This window comes from Momordica charantia, assembly GCF_013281855.1.
Source record: "Momordica charantia cultivar OHB3-1 chromosome 3 unlocalized genomic scaffold, Mcharantia_2.0 BLBB01000003.1, whole genome shotgun sequence".
Lineage (NCBI taxonomy): Eukaryota > Viridiplantae > Streptophyta > Magnoliopsida > Cucurbitales > Cucurbitaceae > Momordica > Momordica charantia.
The window spans coordinates 13267616-13287123 of record NW_028275161.1 but is presented as its reverse complement, the minus strand read 5'-3'; the positions used below and the strand labels follow the sequence as shown (position 1 = coordinate 13287123).

Below are 19508 nucleotides of genomic sequence, written 5' to 3'. Positions count from 1 at the left end.
TAAAAAAGGGAGAGATTGTTGGCTTTTTGATCCTTAATCTCAAATTAATTAATTAATTAATATTTTGATGATAACAAAATTCATTTTGTTTATTGACAATTTTATTGTTTTAAAGTGCCCACAGTGTAGAGCTCTACATAGTGATTGAAACGGATCTTAAATCACGCAATTCAAAACTCAAATGAAAAAGTTACGACCAAGAGAATTTCAAAGAAAAATACACGTGGCGACTAAATCAACCGAGCCAATCAATGGAACGATGACATGTATTATTTTTAAAAAGAAAAGAAAAAATGTCGCATCGCAATTAAGAAGCTGACATGATTGGTAAAAAAATATGTTGAAAAGTTACCGTGGGATTTGGGTAATTTATTTATTTATTTATTATTATTATTATCAAATCAATCACAACCATTCATCTCTTTTTACAAAAGATCCAATGGTTAAATTAAATTTTATTTCGAAACCTATTTCAAACTTTTTTTCCTCCTCTATTTGTACCCCTTCTTCTATCAAAATTTTCATAAAAATTTTCTGCCCATTTTCTCTCCAACTCCTAAATGTTTATTCTCTCCAAAGCTTCAAGGTGATTCTAATTTATTGTGGGAGAAATTTTATTTGAGAGATTGTTGAGCTTCCAATTTTATTTTCTCTTAGTCATTTGACGTTTTATTTGTAATAATTTTTCTTACAAAAAGTGTGAGTTGAAATTTGTATATCTACTATATGTATTCGTCATTTGGTTTATAAAAAAAAAAAATAGAATTTTGAGTTGGAAGTATATTTTTGGCAAATATTTAAGGGGCATTATTGTCTTTTTGGGTTTGAGAAACAAAATTTGTGAATTTTTGTGAAGGGCACGTGTGCGTAGGTGTTGAGTTGTGCGTGACATGTGGTTGTGATTAAGAAGGAAAAGAAAAAGAAAGAAAAGAAAAGAAAATGAAGGAAAAGAAAAGAAAGGGGTTGAAGAAGAAGGAAAACAGAGGAGGGGGACATTAGAAATTTGATTAAACTTCTGAAGATTAGAGGTCGATAATCATGTGTGAAGCTGAGTTTGAGGAGTTCAACCGCGTAGAGTAGCAAAACCTTGGTAATTAAACTCATTTTCTTAGAAGATTTGGAAAGAAAAATAAAATTGAATGGGTTTTATGGGATAATATTTATGCAAAGGATTGCACAATGCAGTTCTACGAACCAAGCTCGAACCCGATCTCCGGCTCGACTTGAACTCAAGAGTGACAAGAGGGTAAACTCTCCGACGCTCAAATCAGTGTAGGTCGGGCACAATATAAGGTTCGAGATGAGATTCGATATGAGACCCTCTATTTATAGGTGGCGGGTCCGACAGTACTCACGACCGGCGGTTACCTTTGTCCTTTTTCATGTCCAACCTTTCAGGTTTGAGCAGATCGAACCCGTCCAGGTCGGACCAGGGCTTTTTACACTTAGCTCCCACAATAAGTGAACCCAATCTCCTCGGCAGGTTCGAGGTGGACCTGGTGATACTTTATTCCTTAAACACCAATAAGCGTCCTCCACGTGTCTCAAGCATTTTTACCCCCAGACACTCTGTTTATGTTTAAGAAATCACTTGAAACTCGGAAATGGTATATTCTCGTTTTCCATAAAAGAGAAGATAAAAGACTAACTTGTGGATTTCATGCTCATAGAATCCTCTTATTTCTAGGTTTTCATGTAATGCTCAAGAAATTGTTTAGATGAAGAAGATTTTTATTGTGTTACTAGTTGGAACAAAATTTTTAGGAGTATGAGTTTTAAAAGGGAAGTGAAGTTGTAAATAGAAATCTAGTGTAAAATGGCAACTTGGGTGAAGAAAGAAAGGAAAACAGAAAAGGGAAAATGAAATGTGAAGGAAGAAGAACAGATTGTTGTGAGTTTGAGGAAGAACAAGATTAATAGTTGTTGAAGAGAGAGAGGAATTGTTGGCTTAAAATTAAATAACAAAGAAAATGTAATTGTTGGAATTTTTGGGGTTTCACGTGAGAAGTGGAAAAGAAGAGAAATTGGCTGGGTTTATGTGGGACCCACTTATAAGGTATTAAGAAAGAGGAGTAGTGAGTTTTTAATGAAGAGAGAATGAAGTTATGAAATTTGAAATGTGTGGATTAATTTGGAAGATAACGTGATTTATATTGGAAACAATAGTATGTTGAGTTTATAATAGATTAAGCATGAATTAATTTGGATTGAATTGATATTTCAGATAAGACAGAAATTGGAGTCGCGAACGACTCAATTTGAAGGATTTGTGAGTGGTTATTTTATTAAACATTTTGGATATTTATTACTGGAATTTGTGATTCGTTTATTTTAGAAATGTTTTTAGATATGTGTTACTATAAAATTTCGAGAAAATATATATTAGGTATTTTTAGCGTTTCTACCGAGAATAAGATAATTCTGGTTGTTTGAGATTTTAGAGATGTTTTAGAATTTAAAAAAATATTTTGTGATTTAGAAAAATATTTGTTTAAGAAATGTTTAATTTAAAATGAAAGAAGTTGGATTGGATTGTAAATTTATAAATACCTTATGATTCCATAGAAATGTTTAAAGTTTATTGAATATTGTTAGAAATAATGATTTTAGAAATGTTTTGAGAACAATTGTATTTAATAAGAAATTAGAAATGTTTTATGTTATTAGAGAATTGTGTGAAGCTTTTAGAAATAAAGATTTCCAAAAGAATTTGAAAAACTTTTATGAAATGTTATTGAGACCGAAAGATTTCAAAGGTTGTTTTAGAATTTTTATGAAACCAAGATTTCAGAACTAGTCTTAAAAATAGAATTTTATGAACTGTTCTTAAAAAAAAACTTTGAGAAAGTTAGAAAGAAATATTTTAGAAGTGGTTTGGGAAAGAAAAGTTTTTAGAAGAAAGAAAATAAGAACTTCAGAACAGTTTATGAGATTGAGAATTTTAGGAAGAAAGAAATTTTCAAACCATGATGTTATTGTACTTACGTGATTACTCTGTATGCTATATGATTGCGTTTCTATAGTATACCTAGAAATAGAAGGTCTTCGGGACCATTTTACTTTATGCGTTGAGATAATTATTCTACTGTGTGTATTGAGATTACTCTATGCCAATAGACCATAAATAGAATTATTATGTTGTGCGTATTGAGATTAGTCTATGCTAGTAGACCAGAACAATAACAGAATATGAACACATATGTGGTGTGTTGAGTTTCCTTAACCTTCTTTATTGTTGAAAAATAAGATATTTTATATGTTTTAGAAAGTGATTTCAAAAAGCGTTTTCCTAACTCTGTTTATGTTTCAGGATAACGAATTACAAATTTATTTAGAAAATGCGTGTTGTTACAAGTTTATCATGAGAAAGTTTACTGAGTTTTTAGTGACTCAAATTTTACGAAATTTAAATGAGAAGGTTTATTATTTTGAAGTTTATTTGCAGAGCTTCGAACCTTCGTTTTTTTTTTTTATGAAAAAGAGTTTACAATATTATTTTCGTATTAACTTACCACTCACTGAGCTTTCCAGCTCACTCTTTATCCTTTGTTTTTCCCCTAGGTTGTATATGAGTTTGAAGGAGATAATTGACAAGCTTCTACCCACTCCGAGTAGTTCAAGAATTTCATATCATCGTGTAAACTGCATTTAGTTTGATTTGTAAGAAAATTGGGTTGTAAAAGTTTAAGTTTTTCTTAGTTGTGCATTTAGAGTTCGTCAGTCAAAGTTCAGGTTGTCGCAACGTCATCGCGACACGGAGCGGCCAACGTCATCCCCTGGTCTCTTTCGAGATAAGGGTTTGGAGTCGCCACCAATCATCTACGAGGTGTGATTGGTCACCTATTTTAAAAACTTGGTTCGGGAGTCGACACCTATTTAAAAAACTTGGCTCGGGAGTCGACTGAGCGTAGGGAAGGTGTTAGCACCCTACGACACCCGTTATATTATATTAATTCACATTTTGTAATAAAATATGAATTAATAGGTATGAGTGGCAGGTCATTAGAAAAATTTTGACATCTTACCACTATGCCAACATCTTAAGATGTAAACATTATATTCTTTTACATGAACAGAAGTTTTAATTTATTTTTTTAAACTAAAAAAACTACGAATTTTGTTAAATTAAAACAAAAAAAATGATGTATTTTGACATTAAAAAGATTTTTTTTAAAGAAAATCTATTATTTCTAATTAAAAAAAATCAATTTTACTTAAAACAAATTGTTAAGATCTTTTCTAAAATGATGCTCATCATTTAAAAAAAGATTTCATTCCCCTGACAACTTATTGTAAATTACAAATGTTACAAGATAATATTTTATTTTAAAACAAATCCCTAGAAAGCAATTTTCTTTAAATCCTCTATTTTTTTAAATCCCTGTGGCAGAAATTCTCTTTCTAAAAGTAAATAAAAAAATTAAGAAAACAAAATTAAGAACTTTGAATGGAAATTTTAAAGAATCCAATTTATTTTTCAAACAAGATTTAGTTTATTTATTATTTTTTCTAGCTTACAAAACTTTAATGCAAAATCTTTTTATTTAAACGAAATTAACTTTTTGTTTACTTTATTTAAAAATTATTTTATTTTACTTTAAGAAAATTTATTTACATTATTTTCAAAACTTATTTTAAAAAATTTATTTTCTTTAAAATGAAAATTTTGGTTTCTTTTTTTAAAAAGAAACTTTTTTATTATTATTATTATTATTAAAAGAAGTGTAGGGGTATACGGTGTAGAGATTTTTACCACCAGGCTTTTGCCCAAAATTGATGTCGTTCATCGCCTGAGCTCGTGGGTGTTAGAGTGGGTCGTTGGACTCGTCGTCGTCGATCTTTCACCGGAGGATGGAATCAAGGTAGCAATAGAGGTCGTGAGACATGCACCGAAGTCTTGTTGTGTGTTGGTTCTATTGCACTGGCTTTAGAGACTAAGGGAAAGAAAAAATAATAAAAAAAAATTCTTCACCCAAATCATTCTTCTATTATGTGTGCTCTCTATTTTCTATCCCTCTTCTTGTGTTTCCCCCAAACTTTCTTAAATACATGTAGATGGCAACGGTAATATGGAGAGGGTAAAAGAGAGTTAGAGAAAAAGAAGAGAATGAAATGGAGAGGAGGCCACGTTAGAGAAAAAGAAGGGGAGTAAAAGGAGAGGAGGCCACATACGTGGCTTTGATTGGAAAAAATCAAAGAGGAAAAAAAACGTTATTAAAAACAATCATTTAAATTAAAAACCTAATTTATAAAATAAAAGTAAAAAAAAAAATCAAATCAAATCAAATTCTTTTTAAAACAAAATTTATTTTTTTGGTTAAATTTAATTTAATTAAAACTTTACATTAAAACTTATAATAAAGTAAACTTATGTTATTTTTTTAATAAAAATTAAAAATAAACCGTACCAAATACGGTGTCTACACAGGTTATATTTAGAAAGAAGTTTGACTACAAACTCCGTTGCTAGTCCGGGTCTGTGGTTAGTGCGACCCTTTCTAGAATCAGTAGGTGTTTTGGGACGGGTCGTGTCATCTACTTTTTGATAGAGTTTGTGAGATTGCATTCAAATTTCCAAATTTATTGTAAGGGTTGCTCTTGAGCTCGAAAAAGAGTGTTTGTAATGGTTTGATTCTGAACCGTGAAAAAGATCAGGTTTGTTTTTGCTCCCGGAAAGGAACTGACCGGTTGGATTCTAAGCCATGGAAAGAGTTGTGTTCTTCAATCGAATACCCAAGAGAAGCTTGGGGAGTGGAGTAGGCAGTTTTGCAGAACCATTATAAATGTTCGGTGTCACTTTCTCTAACCCTATTCTATTTAATTTTTTCAATTAATTTTCTTTATTATAAATTGCATGAAAGTAATAGCTCTAATTTGTTTTTCATGTTATGATAAGATGAAACATACACCCATATTTTATATATTTATTTTACACTTTATCAATTTAATATGTTTAAATATTTGAATTTAATTATAATTTATCATTTTGAGGCATATTGAAGATATTCAAGAATAATAATTTAAAAGCGTAATTTTAGAGGATAATGCGGACTTCACCAAATCGGGAAGATGTGAACTGATAAAATATAGACAGAATTATTATGGCGGGATGCTTCAATTTGAGAATTGTGGATTTTTAAGATATTTTGTAAATAAAAAGATATAATCAAAGTAGGAAACATAATCCTTAATGGATTAGTAACTATTTTATTTAATTTGTTTTCTTTTAAATAGGCTCTTCTCAATTAGTTACGAATTCCCAATTAGTTAGGAATTTCTTATTACAGATAAAAGATGATAAAATTAATCTGAGAACCTTATTGGGAGATCCAGGATCCAAGTTCCAACGAAAATTTCTCTTCTCCTAAATTCAAGTTATCTCCCTCCACCATGAGTGGCTAGGCTTTAATTCTTCAACTCAAGGGTGATTCAAGTCCAATTGTAATCTTGGGAGGCTCAAGTTAGATAGAAATTTCTTCTTTTTCAAGTATTATTTGTTTCTTGTTCTTATTATTTATGAACAGTTTATATTAATTAAATTGACGCATTAATTCATATTAATTGTTCTACTGCTACCCATAAGTTTGTGGTCCGTAATTGTCATGAATGATTGAAATAAGTAGCAAGGAGTTGACTTATGTGTGTGTATTTATGTCTTTTCCATGTTTACATAGCTTGCATAATAGATTCTACGGAAACGAAAGGACAAAATTAATTAACTTGCAGCTATCTCAAATTAATTGATTTTGGTTTAGTCATTTTCATAATCCTTAATGTTATTCTTTGATTAATATGGAATGCTATCGTGCCCAGTTGATTAATTAATAATATTTAATTTTGATGCTTGGTCTAAATTAATGAAATTAGGAGAATTAAAACTTACCACGGCTATTCCGAATAAGTAGACTAAGTTCTTGAATCAAGAAATCAATTTTTTGTAAGGCCTATGATCAAGATTACAATTGGATGAAAATCACGCATTTGGATTGGAAGTTTGGTAAGATTGACTTTCGTTTTCCTTTTAGTTTGTCTATTAAATTTTAAAATTTAAATTCAAAACCCTCAATTTTTTAACTTTGAGGAATTAATTTCGTTGGTTCTCTTAGTATTCGACCTAATCTCACTACTTCTTCAAGTTTTATTTAGTAAAATCAATAATTATTTTGGAGGGCCTCGACAACTCTTACCAAGAGTGCTTGAAATATATTTTTAATTTATTGATTAATTTTGTGTTAAAATCCTTTGTTCATAAAAAGTTTACTTATTTATTCAAATTGGGCCCACCGTATGAAAAAATTTATAAAGTTTCATTAAACCCTATTAACCCCGTCTAGGGTTGTCATACCGATCCAACATCGTTCTCAGCTTACTTCCATTTACTTAGTTTTCTAGTTGTTCATTGTTTAAACTTAGTCCTTTTTGAGTTTTTTGTTTATTTTAAAGAAAATTTTAAACTTGTTATTTTGTTTGTAGGTTTGAATCTCTATTTATAAAAATCCGAGCAAGTTATTCTTTTCACTCTTTCTTATTATGTGAAGAGGTCTTTGTAATCACACAACTCTTTTGGAATAGAACGAGTACTGCTCTCCTAATCTCAAAAGAGATGGGTTAAGTTCATTCGGATTACTTCTTCCTCAACTTTACAACTTGTTATTATTTCATTCTTCCTTAAAATCATGTCTTTGAAATTATGCTCTAATCAATTATGTTTTTACTTCATCAACATGAGCTAAATTATTTTTCCCTAGCCCGATCATGTATAATTAGTAAAGTCTTTTAAAAATGACTACGAAGGACATGAATTAATCTTCAAGAAGCCATAGAGTAAGCTATGGATAATTAGATCACAAGGTTTCAGAGAGAATAAGTTCAAACTCATAATGATCATCTATCTAGAAATTAATTTTCTATACATGCAGGACAGTAGATAAACTACTCCCAAAATCGCACTCTTAATCTCCCCAAATTTAACGGTGGTGCAATTCGCTTCCCTACCATTGAAATATTTTCACTTATATATATATGAAAAGTTGAAAAGGTACAATTTTACTCTTTTCTAATTGAACTTTGGCCTCTGTACCTAATTAAGAAGAAATTGATATATTCTATTGAATGCCCTTCACGTTACAAAATTCTAATGGCATAAATTTTCTATAATATCATCAATTTTAATGGTGTTAAGTGGTAGTAAAAAGGTGTTTGAAGTTTATTTCAAAATAATTCTTTCAAGTAAAAGTAATCTAATTATATGTACTTTCATAAAAGAAAAGAAAAAGTTAGAAGTGTACTCTTGTGTTGAATGCTTTTTCAGTAAATACCGTGTAAAATATTGGCCGACAAATCGATCCAACCGACAGAATTGATGTCGGTCGATCTGAAAAATATCTTCAAACCGATCGAAACCGACCCACATAGGTATAATTTTAAAAAATATATATATTTTTTAAATGACTTATCATTTGTTTTTTTTTTACTGATTTGTATCATTTGTTAAATTGATTTTGCATTCAACGTGATTACGCTTATCTTATCATTTGTTTTTCAGATGGCTATTGACCATCTATCTTTTTCTTTTAATTTAATTATTTTATATATTTATAATTTATCTTTTATTATTTTATACATTTTCTCTCATTTTTCTATCTAACCCTCTCTCAATCTTCTCTACCTCCATAATTTCTTTTTCTTCTCTTCCTTTTCATCTTTATTCTTTCTTCACTCTTTCAAGTTTTAGTTTTGTTTCTTTCTTTCTCCCTTTCTCATTTCAGTTTTGCTTTTTTACCCTCTCCTCTTCTCTTTGTCAAGAATGTCAAGGTAGGGGCAGAGGACGTTGGAACAACAACCGTCCTATTTGTCTAAGTGTGTGGAAAGCTAGGACACACGGCACTTGTGTGTTATCATCGTTTTGACAAGCAGTATGCTAATTCAGGGCCAAGTAATCATGTAGGTGGCTCTAACTTTGGAGGAGGGAATCCTAATATGACTGCAATTGCTCCAATGGCCACTCAAGCTTTCCTAGCCACACAAAAACCAAATACCTTTATTGCAAGCCCTGAACCAGTGGTTGACCCAACTTGGTATGTTGATAGTGGAGCATCAAATCATGTTACAGCAGATTATAGTAATATGGTTAATCCCTCTGAATATAGTGGTAAGAATAAGGTGACCGTTGGTAATGGTGATAAGTTGCTTATTTCTTTGGCCTCTTCCTATTTGGGATCAAATGATAAATTGATAACTCTTAAAAATGTTTTATATGTGCCTTCTATAGCCAAAAATCTTGTTAGTCTTTCAAAACTTGCCCACGATAATGATGTGTATTTTGAATTTCATGTTGATCATTGTATTGTAAAGGACACACGTACAAGCAAAGTGGTTCTGACGGGGCTCTTAAAGATGGACTCTATCAGCTCGGTTCACCAGGTGTCACTGGAATGTCTATTAAATAGTTGCTTGGGGTCGGCTAATAACAATGTTGCTGCTTTTGTGTCGTCTATTCCAGTGGTCGTGTCTAAAGATGTTTGGCATAGGAGGCTTGGTCACCCATCCTCTGGAGTTTTTAATACTATAGTTAAAAGTTGTAATGTACCAGTGAAGATCAATGATATTTTTACTTTTTATGAAACTTGCAAGTTTGGTAAATCGCATGCTCTCCCATTTCCTGCTTCAAATTCACATCCTAATGCTCCGTTTGAATTAATTCATACTGATATGTGGGGTCCTGCACCGGTTCTTTCCACTGAAGGATATCGATACTATGTTCACTTTTTAGATGATTTTAGCAGATTTGTTTGGATTTATTCTCTTAAGCTGAATAGTGACACTACCGCCGCCTTTAATCATTTTCTTGCTATGATGAAAGCTCAGTTTGGGACATCCATTAAAATGTTACAATCGGATAATGGGGGTGAATATAAAAGGATACATCAATTGTGTGCAACGTTGGGTGTTCAATCGCGATATTCTTGGCCTTACACCTCCGCTCAGAATGGTCGGGTTGAGAGAAAGCATCGACATATTGTTGAAATGGGATTAACATTGCCTACTCAAGCGTCCATGCGTCTTGGTTATTGGTGGGAAGCTTTCCTCACATCCACACTATTGATCAACAGTCTTCCTTCTACGATGCTCCATGGCAAGTCACCACTACTAGAAATTCGATCTACCGTGACGTTTTTTTAGAGTCACAAAAATCTTTCGTGACGTTTTTATTGGCATCACGTATACGCCCATCACGAAAGGTATACGAGACGTTTAAAAAACGTCATCAAAATTAGCACACGTGACGGTTAATTAGCGTCACGAAAGACATGAACTTCCACGACGTTCATAAACCGTCACGAAAAATGATTTCGTGACGATTATAGAATGTCATGGAAAGACCTTGAAAAGGGGAGGAGAGGTCACGTGACATCCTTTCGTGACGGTGTTTCACCGTCACCAAAATTGTATTTCGTGACGGTGTTTACACGTCACGAAAAGTGAATTTCGTGACGTTTGATAATCGTCCTAAAAAATATTTTGGTGACGGTTTAAAAACGTCATTAATGATTTCATTTTGTGACGATAAAAAGAGGGTCACTGAATACATATTTAATTTTGATTGTAGATGTCACGGAATATAAATATCATATTGTTAAATTATCGTTCGAACACGCAAATATATTAATTTACCATAACAAAGTTGAAATATATTAAACATGAACAAGAAAGCTAATATATTAATTTAGAATGTATTAGTATTCTCAAACACAAATTACATAATTACAGAATTAAACTTGTTCTTTACACACCAACCCCAACAACGATGCTCAGCCACCAATTAGATTTCTAATTGTCGACATCTTTGGGTTAAGAAAGACCTAATGAAAAAACAATACCCAAGTTAGATAAATGATTAAACAAAAACCAACCTACTCATCAACATTCATATGAACTTACTCGATAATATAATAAAACAACCAACATAACGACCAAACAGAAGAAGCACGATTCAAATAAACGACATGCCTACACTTTTTCTACATCCTTAAAATACATAGCACAAAATATCAGTACAATCATCCTGTAAGGAAAGTATCAATATGATATGATAACCAACAAAATGATCAAACAAAGTTCCAACATAACTGAAGAGGTTACAATAACAAAAATAATCGAACACTTATTCTATATCCTTCAGCAGCATAGCACAAAATGAACTTAAACAATATAACACAAACTATAATCAATATTCAATATTCAGTATTTCTTGTAAACGTACTCAATAATATAGCTATAGTCCCAGCATATAACAAGTTCGATTCATAAGTATTTAATATTCAAATGTTATAGTATGAATGATGACGAAAAGCTTAAAATAGCTTACCTTTGTTATGATGGATCTTTGAATGAAACGGCCACAACATGCTTCAGCTCACCCGAACGCAGTTCGACAAGCATTTCCAGTGCGAAGATTGCTCCTGTCATATAAACCAATAATAAGCAACTTAGGAAAATGAGCTTTCTAAAAAACTTGACATAAACAATAACATCCAAACAAAGTTTTGAATAATACAATACCGCATATGCGTTAAGCTACGAAGCCGACCAAAAATTTCTTGTCTGACAAAATAGATACGTCAAAGTAGTGTGTCTGACGAAGTAGTCCTACCAGAAAATTTAAATATTCAGATTACTCTAAGTACTACACCTTCAAATGAATAAACAGTGATATAGTTAACAACTCACACCAAAGTTTTTCTCTTCGTCATGAAAGTATAAGGTGGCCAGCATTCCAAAAAATAAGCGAGACAAAAGTATTGCTACCAATGCATCAACCATGAACTCGAACAATGTGCAAGCAAAAAAGAATATTATATGCAACATGAGTTCATGGTCGGCCAAAAAAAGTAAATACACATCTTATGAAAAAGTAAGGTAGGACCCAACAAACTCGGCCCACTCCATTCTCAACAAGTTTATGTCGTCTTTTTTGTATTCTTTCGGTTCAAGTTTCATTTGTAACCATAGAATCATTAATTAATTAAGTTCGAGACATTCGCATATATACATATGTTTTGACATTCATACAGGCTAAATTATTACTTACTATATTTGTGATCGAAGTGCTTTGTTGGTTTACTATGGCTCGCATGAACCGCATAACGTAATACCCACATTCTGTTGAGCCAGGTTGTCTTGGGCACTATGGACACAACAAGACATTTCCCAAACACTAAGCTGATAATAAATAGAACAGTGACTGTGAACCATTTAATGAATGAACTACATCTCTTACCTTTACACACTTCCAATGTACCTTTACTTTGTTGCACTTATTCAAAGTCCTACGAAGCGATGGACAATAAGTTTATAAAAAAATGAACTTAAGCTCAATCATTAGGTGACTTCTACATACCGGTTGACGACATCCATTATATCATTGTCCAGACGATTTCTCAAAGGGTTGATTGAATACACCATGGTCTTCGAGTAATCAATGACTATCAATATCCAATGTGATCTATGCATTCCAAATAAATTATAAAATCAGTTAAATTAGACATACATACCACAATAGCTATATTAATGAAAAGGACTTACCCACTGTTGTAGGGAGCAAAAAGCAATTGACCCGACTCCATTTGCATAAGTTGTTTTGTCAAATTCTCCGTTCGTGCTTCTTTTGAAAGATTGGATGTCGATATTGATCCAGCATCAAGAAATTTGTACATATGAGATGCACCTCTTGTCACCAAGTTCTTGTATAAGTATCTACAAAACACATAAAAGTCAAACATTAGCGATATGACGATGTTATCGTTTTGGTGATCTCATTATAATTTATAAGTCATGTCACTTACATGATATACACATCTATGCACGAATCAGTTATCGGCTTCATCTCATAAAAGGTTTGAACAATGTCCATCCATACTCTACAGATGTGGCCGAACACGTCATCAGTCACTGGCAATATTACCTGAGATTTACATATCTTCATCTCACGAAGCAGGCATCGCAGAACAATTGGGGTGCTTCGATCATATTCGAACGGGTACAGCTCAAGCACCTCCTCTCTGGTTGCAACCACCTACTTAGTTGAAGGAATTGAAGTTAGTCTTACACGACAAAAAGGGGCATAATACTTAAATTATTTTACACTATGTTACCCCTTTTTCAGTGATGGTAATGAGGTGTCCTGGCCATAATATGTGCGAACCTAACTCGTCAGCTAGTACATTCGATCCTCTGTTAGATGGAATGGGCAAAGGGCAATCATTCTGGAACACTACATCAACTAATACCTTCGCATTGCCTCCTTCCAAGTTGCATTCGAAAATCGTTCCTAATGCAACTACGTTGTCGATGGACCCGAACAACAATTAACAAGAATCTCTCTTCTAATATTCATGTTATCAACAACAATAAGTCTCGAGGCTTCACCCTTACATTATAATATCGTGCCATGCGGTTCTGATACTTGGCTCGGCGAAGTTGTGACTGAACACGCCTTTCCTCAAGGAGGTCGAGGTTGAGCAGAAGTGCCTCAGCGTTAGCTTGCTGATCGAAGTGCTGAACTCTAAAGGTTGGTAAACCCACCTACATTGGTACAACCACTTCCGAGCCGAACACAAGACTGAAAGGGGTTTTGTCCGTCGACCCTCGCACTGTAGTTCGGTAAGACCAGAGTACTTCTGAAAGGTCTTCAGCCCATCGGCCCTTTAGGGCCTCCAGCTTTGTCTTCAGGCCGCGCTTGACAATCTTGTTGATAGCTTCGACCTGTTTGTTGGCCTGAGGATGAGCCGGAGACGAGCTAAAATGCTTGATGCCAAGCTCCTCGCTGAATTTGTTGAATCGGGCATTGTCGAATTGCTTCGCATTGTCCATTATCAGGGCATAAGGGATGTCGAATCAACAAACGATATTCTTCTAGATGAAGCTTGTGACATTTTGCTCGGTAATTTTTGCTAGCGGCTCGGCCTCAACCCATTTGGTGAAATAATCCGTCGTAACTATCGAGTGGGTGACTTGTCCTTTCCTGGTAGGGAGTGCACCGATCAGGTCGAGACCCCATTGAGCGAATGGCCAAGGACTTGAAATGGGCATGAGGAACTCTAGAGGTCGGTGCGGAATAGTAGCGAAACGCTGACACTTGTCACACTTCTTCACGAACTGCTTTGTGTCCCGGTCTAGGCTCGGCCAATAATAGCCCTGCTTGATGATTTTGAAAGGCATGGACCGAGCACCGGAGTGGTTGCCACAGACTCTTTTGTGAACCTCTCTCATGACGTAATCAGCTTCATCTGGGTTGAGGCATCTCAAAAGTGGTAAAGAGAAACCTCTCTTATACAACTTGCCCTCCTAGATGACGTAGTGCGCAGCTCAGCGTGCCAGCTTCAAGGCCTCGACACGGTCATCAGGAACCTTCCCACTCAGGTAATCCTTGATTGGATCCATCCAAGTTGGGGAAGTTGGCTGAATATCCATCACCTCGGCTTGGTCGATGGATGGCTCATTCTGTACCTCGACTGGGACTGCGCAGGGTAGTTCAGTCTCATATGCTGAAGCAAGCCTGGCGAGGGCGTCAGCATTTCAATTTTCTGACCTTGGAACTTGACGAATCACGTAGTTCTTAAACTGGCTTAGGAGTTCCTTCGCCTTCTTGAGGTAGCTCTCCATGAGACTATCTTTCGCTTGGTATTCCTCGTTTATCTGGTTCACGATGAGTTGCGAATCATTAAGGATGAGCAGATGGTTCACTCTCATCCCCCTCGTAACTCTGAGTTCTGCGATGAGTGCTTCATACTTAGCTTCGTTATTCGACGCTCTGAAGCTGAACCTCAGTGCACACTCAAATCTGAGGTCACTCTAGCCGAGGAGAAGCATGTCAGCCCTACAACCTTTGTCGTTGTAGGAGCCATTAACATACAGCGTCCACTGCACTCGGTCATCAGTACTAGATCGATATGGGGTCAAGTCGGCAATTAAGTCAGCTGCTACCTAGCCCTTCATTACTATTCGTGGTTTGAACGAGATGTGGTCTCACTGAGCTCCAAGGTCCAATTCATGAGCCTTCCTGAGGTCTCAAGCTTATGAAAGATCTACCTCAAGGGGAAATTGTTGAGCACTGTAATGTGGTGTGCTTGAAAGTAAGGGCGCAAGCGCCAAGCCGATGTCACCAAAGCCAAAGCTAGCTTTTCGATACACGGATACCTCGTGTAGGCATCAGTAAGAGATATATTGGTGTAATACACCAGATGCTGCTGACCCCTTCCTCTTTGATGAGTACCGAACTAACGACCTTATCAGACACCGCCGAGTACATGAACAACTTGTCGTCTGGCAGTGGCTTGGTGAGTAGGGGAGATGAGCCGAGATAACGTTTGAGCTAATCAAACTCTTCTTGGCACTCCTGGGTCCACTCAAACTTCTCCCTCTTCCTCAAGACTTTGAAGAACGAAAGGCACTTGTCTATTGACCTGTGAATGAAGCGGTTCAGCGCGGCTACTTTTTCGTTGAGGCGTTGGAGCTGCTTTAAATTTTTTGGAGGTTACATCTCGAGCACAGCTCGAATCTTGTCTGGATTCACCTCAATCCCCCGTTGGTTCACCATGAAGTTGAGAAACTTACTCGAGCATACACCGAAGGCGCATATTTAGGGGTTCAGATTCATGTTATAGCAGCGGAGGACTTCGAATGCCCCCGTCAAGTCGACTATGTGTGAGTTGACCTGTTTGCTCTTCACTAGCATATCATTGACATAAACCTCCATATTTCTACCGATCTGCTTGGCAAACATCATGTTCACCATCCATTGATATGTGGCTCCAGCGTTCTTCAGCCCGAACGACATGACCTTGTAGCAATAAAGCCCTTGGTCGGTCAAGAATTAGGTGTGCTCCTGATCAGGTACATGCATTTTAACTTGGTTATAGCCTAAGTAGATATTCATGAATGTTAGTAGTTCATGTCAAGTGGTGGCACCGACGAGCTGATCTATCAGAGGCAACGGGAAAGTATCCTTCGGACAAGCTTTGTTCAGGCTGGTGAAGTCGATACAGACGCACCATTTACCATTAGCTTTTTTTAACTAGAACTACATTAGAGAACCACGCGAGGTAGTGAAATTGTTTTATAAAATCAGCTCATAAGAGCTTCTCAACTTCCCTACTTATTACAAGACTACGCTCAGCATCGACAAGCTGACGCTTTTGCTTTACAAGCCTAAAGGAGGGATCTACATTTAGTCTATGTACCATGATGCTCGGGTTGATCCCTGACATGTCCTCGTGCGACCATGCAAAGACGTCGGCATTTGCTCGTAGGAAGTTGATCAATTCAGTTCTTGTCTCTGCCCCTAGCTTGGTGTCGATGCTGACTTGTCTGTCAGAGCTCAATAGCAGCACAAGCTCTAACTCTTCTACTGAAGTTCCCCAGGTCGGCTCATCCAGAGGCGGAGATTCAGCTGTTATATTTGTGCAGGTAATAGAGCCTCTCAAGGCTGCAGCATAGTATTCCTTTGACATTTTCTGCTCGCCTCGGATGGTTGCTATCCTAGCCGCGGTAGGGTATTTCATCATCTGGTGGTACGTCGAAGGGATGACCTTCAGATGGTGAATGAAGGGTTGGCCTAGTATGGCATTATAGGCTGAGCTGCGATCGATCACCACAAACTCGGTGATCGAAGTTACCTGATGCTCCATTTCGCCAAGGGTGACTGGAATCGAGATACAACCCTCGACAGTGACAGATTATCCGGCGAAGCCAACCAATAAAATTGGGCTCAGCTTGTGCTGGGCTCACTCCCAACCTAAAGTCGAATAGACAGACATGGAAAGCACGTTGGTTGAGGCTCCTTCGTCAATGAGTACCCGCTTGACCACAACATGGTCAATCGTAGGGGCGATGACTAAGGCGTTGTTGTGAGGTAAATGGACGCTCTCAGTATCTTGCTTATCGAACAGGATGGGAAGGGTCGGCTCCTTCGAGTACGAGGTGCAGACTTCATGTGCCGCCTCTCTTATCAGGGCTTTCTGCTTCTGGACGGACTAACGTCCACTGGGTCCTCCGGCTATGGTATTTATGACCGCAGGTCAATCCCCCGTACGTCGAGGTGGCGACCGAGTTCTCTCCTTTTGGTTATCCTTGTTTGACCTGGTCGGCTCTTCTCTACCACATGAGCCGACATATTTCTTTAAATAAACCACAACAGATGAGCTCTTCGATCGGGTCATGCAAGGCGTAGCAGGTTGAAGTGTCGTGGTCGTTGGTCTTTGTGGAACCAACAGTACTTGATCTTATCCTTCTTTTTGTCAGGCACCTTGGTTTTCCCTGGTGGTGAGAGTAAATTCTCGAAGCTGCCTTCCTCTATAACTGCTAATATCTCAGCTGTGGGTTTGTTGGTTGGAGTGTACTTATCGAACCGAGGTCCTTTCTTGAACTCGGTTCGACTGTCTTCGCGACGGTCAGTCTTGTCCTCCGACTCGAACCTCGGTCATAGTACCTTCGCTTCTGAGACTTGTCGTCCAGGTTGCTATAGCGCTTTCCACCGTTGGCCTTCCATAACTCGAGGCCATTGATATATCTGCGAGCTCGAATGAGGAGCTCGTTCAAGGAAGTAACTGGATTACTTCCGAGCTCGACCACCAGGTTCTTATCATTTAGCCTAGTTTAATGTAGATGATTGCCATTTCATCAGTATAGTTGACTACCTTCACGTGCTCGTCCATGAACCGAGTAATGTAATCTGTCAAGGACTCCCGATCGTACTGCTTGACAGTGCCGAGGTGGGAGGCTGGCAGTTTCATCAACTGACGAGCTGAGAACTGGTTGTTGAACATCTTGCACAGCTACTAATCAACTTTGGCTTCAACTGTCTGTACCAGAGCCGAGCAAATCCCTCCAGAGCAATCTTGAAGGCGCGACACTTGATTGCAGTACTCGCAGCCAGAAAGTTCATCTTCCCCTCGAATATCTAGACGTATGAGACAGGGTCTCCTGACCCATCATACGGAGTCATCGTTGGGGCCTTGAACTTATGCAGGATCGGCTCGTTGAGGATATCCTAAGAGAACGGTGGCTCCTCTCGTTCTGCAAAGTCAACATGGTTTGGTGACTTCTACTGCTTTTTGAGAGCCTTGATCTCCTTCTGCGTCTCTTCCTTCAACTAGTCCATCTCAGACCTGATGCTTAGAACCTGAACCTGGGGGTTCGGATTAGGTTGGAGGTCCACCTAGGTGTCTTCAGCTCGGCCAACCTCTTTTTGGGCCCCAGTTGGGACCCCATTCGTTGAAGTGTGAATCCCTCTCTGGGAGACGATCCCTGGAGGTCCTGATTACTTGAGAATAGGTACGTCGGGAATAGGTCCGGCGAGTATGCTTGCGATTGGCAGTAGGTGCGGGGGTGTGAGAGAGTTGAGAGCGTGTTGGGACTACCATTGTTCAGTTCAGATGTTGCTAGGAAATGACTTGAAAAATCAATTTTTTCCTAATGGCCCCAAATGTTTGATCAAGAAATGACCAAGTCTCCAAGCTTCGGAACGGCAAGGAAAAGCTAAACAGCGAGCTCCAAATGCCGTACAGGAGACCTACAAAACAGAGTAAGAACTCTGATGCTAAAGTCAGTAAACGCTCAAGTCAACTTGAGAGAGAATTGGTTTGATTGCATACCTTAGAATGGAGCGGGATGATCCTATTTATAGGCACAAGACGCGATAGGGTTCCCGACAAGGCCGCAGCGGCTCTTTAAGGTTGCCATGAAGAATGGCGTGCTGTTGTGGAGTTTGTCGGATAATGGGTTGAACCAAAGTAATCCATGTTATATATTGGGGTCGGCTCGGCATGAGATCTCATGGCCGAGGTAAATATAATTGCATAAAGTGACATGTGTATGGCCGATGATCCAACCATAGTATGCCACGTGTAGGTTGAGAATTCACCTCCAACACATGGTACCTCCACCATCTTTCTTCTAGTTTATGTGGATGATGTCATTATAACAGGGAATGATGTCGCCCTGATTGAGAATCTCATTGCTGCCTTAGATAATAAGTTTGCACTTAAAATCTTGGCTCCTTAAGTTACTTTCTTGGCATTCAAGTGTCTCAACTGGACTCGGGTCTATTCCTCACACAAACCAAATATATCGATGACTTGCTCCATAAGCTTCATTTGTCACACTTGAAGTCGGCGCCATATCCATCCGTCTTTGGTAGAAATCTCTCTCTTTCGGATGGCCAGCCACTGCAAGATCCCTTTATTTATCGCAATACTGTGGGTGCTCTATAATACTTGACTAACACCTACCCAGACATTGCCTACATTGTAAATCACTTAAGTCGGTTTCTACAACGACCATCTGATATTCATTGGCAAGTTGTTAAAAGAGTCTTGCGTTATCTAAGTGCTACTAAGTACATGAGGTTATTAATTCACCCTAGTGATTAGTTAACAATCTCGGCCTTTTCAGATGTTAATTGGGCATCCAATGTCGATGACTGAAAATCAGTTGCTGCTTATTGTGTT

At 37.0% G+C, this 19508-nt stretch overlaps 2 long non-coding RNA genes across 3 annotated transcripts; one reads left to right on the top strand and one right to left on the bottom strand.

The window, feature by feature from the left end:
* The first annotated feature begins 8568 nt into the window (after positions 1-8568).
* On the top strand, positions 8569-9625 carry LOC148212419 (uncharacterized). Its single transcript, XR_015789873.1, has 2 exons — positions 8569-9151; positions 9355-9625. It is a non-coding gene; the product is annotated as an uncharacterized LOC148212419 (long non-coding RNA).
* Positions 9626-12293: 2668 nt separating this feature from the next.
* LOC148212418 (uncharacterized) lies at positions 12294-12730 on the bottom strand. 2 transcript variants are annotated; one of them, XR_015789954.1, is made up of 3 exons: positions 12586-12730; positions 12401-12505; positions 12294-12329 (listed from the first exon to the last, which is right to left on the bottom strand). It is a non-coding gene; the product is annotated as an uncharacterized LOC148212418 (long non-coding RNA). The 2 variants fall into 2 exon arrangements; XR_015789953.1 differs by lacking the exon at positions 12294-12329 and having other exon boundaries at positions 12363-12505.
* Positions 12731-19508: the final 6778 nt, after the last annotated feature.